This window comes from Neocloeon triangulifer, unplaced genomic scaffold, assembly GCF_031216515.1.
Source record: "Neocloeon triangulifer isolate White Clay Creek 2 clone unplaced genomic scaffold, ASM3121651v1 ptg000014l, whole genome shotgun sequence".
Classification (NCBI taxonomy): Eukaryota; Metazoa; Arthropoda; class Insecta; order Ephemeroptera; family Baetidae; genus Neocloeon; species Neocloeon triangulifer.
The window spans coordinates 25,152,684-25,162,401 of NW_026775556.1; the positions used below are offsets into that span (position 1 = coordinate 25,152,684).

General features: G+C 34.3%; 1 long non-coding RNA gene across 1 annotated transcript; it reads right to left on the minus strand.

The window, feature by feature from the left end:
- Positions 1-4,347: 4,347 nt before the first annotated feature.
- LOC132200982 (uncharacterized) lies at positions 4,348-5,898 on the minus strand. Its single transcript, XR_009442226.1, has 4 exons — positions 5,771-5,898; positions 5,502-5,711; positions 5,263-5,442; positions 4,348-5,206 (listed from the first exon to the last, which is right to left on the minus strand). It is a non-coding gene; the product is annotated as an uncharacterized LOC132200982 (long non-coding RNA).
- Between the last annotated feature and the right edge of the window lie 3,820 nt (positions 5,899-9,718).

Genomic DNA, 9,718 nt, shown 5'->3' on the forward strand with positions numbered 1-9,718 from the left:
TAAAAAATTCATTTTAATAAATACTAATTTATTTGAGCTTTAATTTAAAAAAATGCATTTTGACGCCCCAATCAGATTATTTTTTTGCTGTATAGACTGATATGCAGAAACTTTATATGGACTCATTAATTCTGAAAAAGAGTTTAAATAACGTTAAAATTTCCCATTCGCTATGTGCGGTAAAAAGTTTATGTCCAAATATTAAAATCTAAATTCGGGGAAGCAGCGCTATATAATTTTTACACCTAAAATTATTTAATTTATAATAATTAAGTAGGTATAATATCTAAGGAGGATTTGTTTAAAGTTGTGAGCCAAATAATTGGTTTAACACAAAAAGTAAATTAAAAATGAGTGTAGTTTTATAAGGACATTTATTTGGTCAGCTGACGTTTTTTTTATAAAAGTCAAAGAGCGGTGACGAGGGAAGAAAATTTTGTCCGTTAGCAATTCTGGGAGTGCAGATGTGGTACGAAACGCGTTCTTAAGACTTTATACGCCCAGGTGTGCGCGCTTCATTCCGCGGGGAGATAAACTGGCTTTTCTTTTCTCGGCGCTCCTCGGCGTCTTCTTCTCTTTCTCATATAAAAGATCCCCGCACGGCAGATAATAAAACTCCAACGGCCTCCCGAAATCTATCGACAGGGGATGATTTTTTGCGGCGAAGTTAATGACTTGTCAAGTAATTGAAGCCACATTTTTCACGCCTAATAAAATTCGTGCATGCGGCGAGAAACGGATAATTAACCAAGAAACGCGAAAATATACCTTTTTGCTCCTTTGGGGTGACTTTTGGAAACCAACAAAGAAGTACCTAGCATGCAGGGGTTGCAATAATATAAAAAAAGTGATTTTTATTGTTCACGCAGAAGAAAGAAATTTTATTTAATATTTGTCGTGAAGTATCTTTTTGTATGTCCCCTTGTCGCGACGAGTGGCTTCGCATCTCCGCGCTTTGTCCGCGGCTAAAATAATGTTTAATTGAAAGCTCGGCGGAGAGGGTAATTGGCCATTTGTAAGACGAGAGGACTCGCCTCAAAGTGTACTCGCAGACACACATCTGCGAAGCGTCGTGGGAATCCCTCATCTTTCAGCTCGAGTCTTTTTGTCTGCGGATGTATCGGTTGAGCCTTTTAAGAGTTAAATTGCTGTGAAATGCTCAATGATCTCTCGCTCGCTCCGACCGAGGGTTGTGAATATTTATACGATTGTGATATTGACAGTTTTTAACCGAATTTAACGTCAATTCTCACATTTAATCTCACTTTTTACGCTGGCTCATATTATGGACAATTTTATAAAAAAGAGTTTAGTATTTTTAAGGAAACATTAAAAAAAAAATCAATTTATGAAGTTCACTCCTGTGCTATAATAACGACAATTTTCTTTGCCATTAAACAATGCAAAACTAAGCAATCTAATGTAAAATTAACTGATAATTTCCCTATCCTACATCAATATCGACAATATCGCAGGTCGCAGCAACTGATCTGATAGAACAATCATTAATTTTTAACTTCAATCTTCAACAAAGGCCACGCATCAGCTCTATTATGTTGGCCAAAAAAAAAGATGTCTTCCGCCCGAGCCATAAGGCCCCATGGCTCTGACGGCGGCCGTGTACCAACATAATTTTGGGATGCGCAGCCTTTGATCTTCAATAACTTATTGTCAGTCGCAACCTAAAAATTTATACTAAAAGTAAAGATCAAGAATAAATTATTCATTAAAGATGTTCGAAAAAATAAAAACTTTCAATATGCAATAAAAAAAATATATAATTTATAAATTTTTACTATAACAAAAATTAAAATTAATAGGAAAAAGGAATAAATAAATATGATGAAAATATTAATTTTAAGTATTTTAAAGTAATTTTTTTAACTTATTAATAATAAGATTTGAATTGCAAACAGCTGACTGAGTCGCTCGAGTGTGTATTACGCATCACGCGTTTTGCACGCGGTTGCTTTTTAATTCCCTGCATTTCACGTGTTATATGGTGGGGCTGCCTGCGAAGTGCGCGCCGAGTAAAGGGAAATAATATCTCCAGCGGTGTGCTGCTCTCCTCTCTTATGTTTTATCGATCGGCCAACCCCTCCTGCTACTTTGTCATGAGGAGCAGATATTCAACCCCTATAAACACACTCTGAACTCCTCGCTCTCCTCTCCGATTATAGCATCATAGCAGAGCGACCGACTCGCGACTGACTCACATTATGCAAGGAAACCAACTCGCTCTGACTAATGCTCACAATCAATTATCCAATCTTGTATGTTTAAAAGTATACAGAAATTTAAATTTGAACTTTATAAATGTAATATATAACATTTTACTTATATCTACCTCAATGATCTGACAGCTAAATTTTTTTTCTTAATTAATCCAGATTAAAATTTTTAATTGTTATTTTACAAGATTAAATTAAAACTGGCCTTGTGACCTTTTAAATTATAAATATAAATAAAGAAAACTTTGATGTTGATGAATTTCAACTTTTTGGTGCATAAGGGTACAAATAACTTGTTGGACCTGAGGTATTCAACCCGCAGGTCGGCCAAACGGTCATGGTTAGTGATTTCGCCAGGCGGGAAGAGAGGATCGCGAGCCGTCATGCCTGCCTGCATTTCGCCCCTTCGGCATGGCACGCGTCGCTAAACAAACTGTGCTTTTCTTTTCCCCGAGGAGCTCCAACGTCTTCGCTGCACGATCATCAAGAAAATTTCATTCTTGCGAGTGCAGATGAGAGACGGCCGTTGGATTTTGTCCGAATTAAAAAATTGACTCTTCAGCCAGAGCTCAATTTTTCATTTGCAATTAGCCGGACGGATCTTTATTTATCGGCGCAATTAGCTGAGCATAAACAAATTGAAGGTGCCGCGGAGAAAGGAAATGCGACATTAAGGCGCTTTCATTACAGAGGGGAGAGGAAATTGAAGCCGCGCTCAGAAGGGAACGTCTTTGTTCTTATAGCGCGTCTCATTCTTTTATATCAAATTGTTTTCTCAGACATTCAAGCCTAAACAAATTACAGGTTTGCGGCGGTAAATTGTTTTCTTGATTGTAATTTGAGAAATGCATGTAAATTAAGGAATGGAAGTCAGTAAAATAATCAACATTCGTTTTTTTTTCAAGACGGTTAATTATTCTAAAAGTATAGCCAATGTCATTTTAATTCATTTTACTTCAGTGGACATTTTAGTAATTATTATTTATTTATTTCTTCTTCATTCAATACACATTCTTAAAACAAGGGCTTGGGAGAAAACTAGATGAAAATGCAGAAATTTTAGCTTTGAAATTAAAATTTAAGGCAAATCAAATTAAGAAACGGAAGTAAAAAGTGATTTGAGTGTCATAGTATAAAAATTATTAAAACAATAATTTAAATTCAACAAGCAAATTAAAAAATCCACTAGCTTTACTCAATCCTAAACAAAACCTAAATTGACTTATTTTGGAATTCTTTCATTTATTAATATTGCAGTTTTACAGTAATTTAAAAATGAAAATGACCTATTTTGCGCCTTGAACTTCAGCAGACGAAGCAACACAAAAGTGGCGAAGACAAAGTGATTAGAATGATTGGCGTGCGGCAAAGTTTGCCGAGGTAATCGCACCCCTCGCACAAGCAAACACCGACCGGCGCGCATACTTTTCTTTTCCTTTCTTTATTCAGCCTCGACGTTTGCGAAAAGACCCAAGTCCACGTGTATACCCAATAATTACTCGCGGCGCGCGGCAATTTCAATTATCGCGCGTGCATGAAAAGGCCAAAAAGTAGCGAGGCCCGCGGTGCGCGGTGTTGCTCGCGGCGTGGGGTCGTCATTGCGCCGCGCGGACGTCTTAATTATCCTGCTCGTGCCAGGCTCTTTTAATAAAACGCGTCATTGTGCGGAAATCACTTTGCCTTCTCGGGTCAATATTGGCGCGCGCACACACATTATTATTATACGCCGCTGTACACAGAGAAAACTCTCGATCATGTCGGCCGTTACTTTTTATGTCGGCAAACCATCTTATTGCCAAAGACTCAAGACAAACTTGCTGGTTAATCCCAATTTCAACTAGGCCTATATTTACTTGTCTTGATTTGGATGTTGAAAAAATTTATGAAACCCAATAAATTTTCATCCAACTTTTTAAATGTTCGATAATTTTTCAACTAAAATTCATTCATTTCTCATTTTATATATTTATGATAATGATAATTATGTTCATATTTCATATAATTTGCAAATAAAAAGCTGACTACTTAAGTGTCAGGAATTTAAAAACAAAACTCTTTTGATAATATATAAATTATAATTTCATTTTATTCAAGGTCAACTCTTCTAATTTTTTTCTTACAATTAGACGTTTTTAAAGGAAAAGCCAAAATCATGTGACTCAATTAAACGACAACACAAATGATCATGAATGAACAATGGAATGTGAAATTTTTAGCTATTGTTGGTTTAAAAACTCTCACCAGTGAAGCATTTACATTATACAATAAATTTCAAATTGAATTTTTAATAATTCAACTCGAATTTAATAAAATGTCCAATGATTTGCTCTTTTGCGTAGGATATTTAAAAAAATAATATTTCACTGCAGCTTATTAATTAGTTTATTTAAATTGGAAAAGTTACCTTCTCTTAATTCTGTAAAACATTCAATACAAAATATCTTAAGATTGCAACTGCTACTAAAATGTACTAAGAGGATCTGCTCTGAAATAAATATTTTTTAGGTACAGATTAACATTAATCATGAATATATCTGGCACAAGTTCTTGTTCCTCAAAAAATATAATATATAAAATGTAATGTAAATAATAATTATGAAGTATAAATAAACTCTAACACGAATTCTCTTTTAATTTGAAAATTAATATTAAATTTTTATAATTTTGAATGTATCTCATTGTAGGCAGGAATTGCCTTTGTGATAGATCAATAAACACAGTTTGCAACTAAAATCTTAAAATTAATCTATTAAATACAATAATAGTTTTTTACAGGGCATATATATTGATATTGATATAGTAATTATTTCATAATTGATTTTTAGCAATTCTGGCTCCGTCAACTGTAACTGCAAAACGCTTTGCTCTTGTGAAATAATACTTGCAAGCTAAAACTACTGCACATAGTATAACAACTGCCACTGCGGCACATCCAATTGTGAGGGGAATGTTTAGTGAATGTGAGGAATCAGTCGCTGAAAATATAGTGATTAGGTTAACTGCGCTGCCATTACAAAAATACCTGATTTACCTGATTTACCACATTCTGATTCTATTGAGATGAGGTTTCCATATTTATTACACTTCAGACTATATATTTTAGTGTCATTAGTGTGTTTGCATGAGTATTCATTCTTTCTGCATACATAGCAGTCTGTGTAGTGCCTTTTTGAAATCAAGCAACTTATACAACCATATTTGGTGCAATCAACTTCAACAAAAATTTTGTCACAATTGTGATGATATTCTTGGCCTTTTTCAAATATTTACCTGCCCAAACAGACCATGTGGGGTCTCCTTCAGTAAATTGCCATTTTCCATTCTCTCCGCACACAAATGTTAGATTCAATGGAATAGTGCATGTTGACGTTATTTTGCAGGTACAATCAGCAAATGTCTTTTGAGAGTACTCCATTGATTTGATACTTTTTGGATTAAACTTGCAATTTAATTTTCCATTTAAATCGCGCTTATGACAATCTAAAGAAATGATTGTTAGAAAATGCCAGTTAAAATTTATTAAATTATAATTAACTTACTTTTTGCATCGATCTGATTTACTTGCAAGAAACACAAAGTGGCAAATAAAATTCCGCATATAATACCAGACATACCTTCAGCCATAAGCTTTGTGTTTGATAAAGCCGCGGTTAACCCGATACTAATACAAAACAATACAGAGCCTGAATTAGAATCGTGTTGTCGATGCAAGTTATAATAAGTTTATCACTTTTGAGTCACGTTTTGATACTCATATCAAACCAATCACTTCCTGCAACGTAAGTTGGCGCTATAATTTGTCTTCCGTACAAGATTGGTGAAACAAAATTAAAATACTAAATTAATTTTTATTTGGTCGTCTAATAAAAAGTTATCGTGTGCCCTTTTTTTTAAGCCATTACTAAATAAGTGCAGTTTAATAGAAATGTTAGGGAAAAACTGTGGCACAATTTTTAATCCGCAAAAATGGATTTTTTTCATAAAACAAAAAAATGTATTGGTTTTTTACAGTTTACTGTTTCAAATTTAAAACAAAAAATTAAGTAAAATATATAATAGTACAAAAAAATTATTTTCATTTTGCTTTTTACTTTTTACGTTTATATTCAACTTTATTTGATGAAGTTTTTATTTTATTATGATTAATGTGATTAAAATAATATGGCCATTTTACGTGCATATAGTGAAAAACAAGCTGCATCTCTTGGGCGGAGATGAAGAAGCTCATTGCAGCAAAGTGAGCGTCACGTATGCGAGTTAGTTTGCGGGCGAATACGTGATGAAAAGGAGTTGAACCCCTTAATCTGCTAATTGCATCACCCTTGTGGCACAACGTAAGAGATTTACGGCCATTGATCTTTTCAATTAAGGAGCCGAGAGAGCGCGCGCAGTGCCAACTGGCATTTATTCGGGCATAATTCCGCAGCTGCTGTCTTTATAAGAGACGGACGATGGCAGCAGGCGGGCTGTTCTCACGGCACAAGGAGCAGGTAGACTTGGTGGTCGGCACGGCGGTCTTGGTGGTTGCATACTTGGCAGTGAAGAAATTAGTCTCGCGTGCTTCGCAGAGATTTGAAATTCGAAATAAATTCCAATTGCCATGATGTGTTTATTTTTTCTTACTGACTCGAAACTAATTAAGACGAAAATTTACTGCTTCTTCTTTTTGTGGGGTAGAACAATTTATACACAATTAATTGGAAATGCTAGAAAGAAATAAATAAAAGTAAGTCTTTTTGTTTTTGGATTGGATCACGAAGGACTCAAAGTGAAATGTTTGTAGCGACGAGTGTGGAAATAAAAAAGGTTTTGCCAGCGGAGTTTATTTCCCTGCCACTTTTAGTGCGTGCGACAATTTTTATTTTCGCGTTTATGGATCGGTCTTGCTCGAGCGCGACGTAAAAGGAAGATCAAAGATTTAATAATCGGCAGTAAAAATTGGCCGAGAGAGGCGAATTCGCTTTTTTTTCCGCCTCGCTCTGAAAAGTAAATAAACTTTTGCAATTGGTCGCGCGTGTTTCGCTCTCTGGCCATTCGAATGCACCTTTGGCACTTAAGATAAGCCGACGGCCGGCAGTTTGGCCCTCGGCCGGTCCCAAGAGCCGCCGGTTGTAAAGGGTTGCTCCAAGATGATGGCCAGCGCGGCAGTATCTCGGTGGACATAAATTCAAGTGCAGCCGCACTGGCGCGACAAACATCTTCAATTAATATTTGATAGCGAGAGAGCGCTTTGAATTAAGTAATGCGAGCTCGTTAGACGCTCTCGGAGATTCTGGACGCAATAATAATTATATCGTGCCTGCACGCGGCACTTCTCCGTTCCGCACACATCCCCTTGTAATAAAACCCCTTGTTTGTCGCTCAAGTTCCGTCAGACGCTGATTCAAGTCTAACTGGCTGGCAACCTGGCTGCTTTGTCCAAGATTTTCTATTTATTTTAATTATATCAATCTTTATTGACTTATGAGTCATTCAGACTTGTCCCACTAACAATAAGAACTAGTACACAATAGAAGAAAACAATATTAATTTTTATTATAAGAATTTTTATATAGGTTGGCAATTGTAAAAAAAAACTACAATCAGTGCAAATGAATGTAAATTTATATTATACACTGTTCTAACAATAAGTATCTTAAAATTATCATAATTAAATTAATTAATAATATATTCATATAAAAATCCATAAAAATAATCAAGAATTGAATGTAAAAATATGACAAATAAAAACAACAATAATAGTAAAACTTATATTAATAATAATATTCAAGACTAATAATAAGATTCGTGAGAAAAGATAAATTTTACATTTCCATGTATATAGCTTATGATATTTTACGATTTGTTACGCTTCAGTAAAGTTTTCACTGGCTGACAGGATTTTTATATTGAGTTTCAGTCAATAATTGCAAATAAGCTAGGTAAGTTCTTAGAATTTATCAAACTGCATCTTCTCATTAATTTATATTGCAAAACGATAAACATTTTGGTACGAGATGAAAAGACTTATATTTAGCCTGGGTTGGGCCCTAAGAAATTTAATTAATCTTATTTGATAATTGTTATTGTATAGATTTAGAATAATGCAGCAACTTTAAAAATTTAAATAAATATTTCAATAAAAATTTAATTGAATTCTAAAATAAAAATAAAAAAAATCATATTTCAGAAGAGGAATAAAATTGTTTAAGATTTAAGATGGAATCCTTTTTGACAAACAAATTATTTCTAGATAATTTTTTTTAACATTTTAAGACACTCCAAGTAAAGAAAACTATTATAGACAAAACCATATTTTAAGTTTAATTTTTTAATTGAAATAAAATTTTGTATCTCTCATTCTTTGATGCTTATATATTGTAAAATATAAATGAGAATTGTTTTAAAATGAAAATTTATAATCATTTGTTCTTTAAAATGACCTTCCACAAATTAAGCCTTCGTGGGAAATAAGATTCTTGATTCAAAGTACTGAGGTAATAATAATTGCAAAGTAGCGAAGAATTTCTCTTACAGACTGGACGGACTTATATAATTGAGGCAACGGTGATTGCTTTTAATTTTTCATTTCTCGCCGACGCGCAGCTTTCGCAAAGTTCACGCATTTTCCCGGAATTGCGAGCTTCAGCCTGGAAGGAAAGTATGAAACCTTGGTAGGGCCGCGTTCCTCGCACGCCGACAGAGAGAGAGCCAAGCCGGAGAGAGAGGAGACTTGAAGGGGTTCCGCGCTCGCGGACGCCGCCGAAACCGACCTTCTTGCGGCGGAGGCGCTGAAGTGGGGTTTTTGACATCGAGAGAGAGGAGAGAGAGTGCGAGCAAACGTCCTCACACGCGGTTACCGCCGACCAGGAGCGCATGAAGCGGCAGCAGGTAGCGCGCCAGCTGTGACGTCACACAGCTCGCTTCAGCCCGCGAGTGAAACGCCGCGTCTGATAAAAAAAATCATTTTTTTTTTGTAATGCAAATAATAAAACCAGCTAAAATCCAATGGTTTTTATTTGCAAACATAAAGGGGTGAAAAAGTTAATTTAGTTTAATTGATAAATCATTTAATGTTGAAATTATTTTTGATCTGTTTTGATCAATCTAAAAATTAATTTAAGTCCTTCTTCAACTTTTGTTTTTAAACTGTTTTTATATAATAGTATTAGATACATAATAATCATAAATTATTATTTAATAATATTTTATTATAATTATTATTTTAATTAGCACTGTAAGGGTACCTGACATAACTTTCATGTTATTTTTTTAATTTTTAATTTCAAATCATGTTTGCCCAAATACATCAATTCAACATAACAATTAATTCAATATTATAAATTACATTATTGTTTATAAGAGAGAGAAATTAAACAAAATAAATATAAAGACAGAACATACTTTTTATCTATTTTAAATTTCAAAGAATCGACTTAATTAAGTTGGCCTGCAGGCAACTCAGCTTTGATCGAAATTTGGAATTTGCGGTACTGATGGATTATATT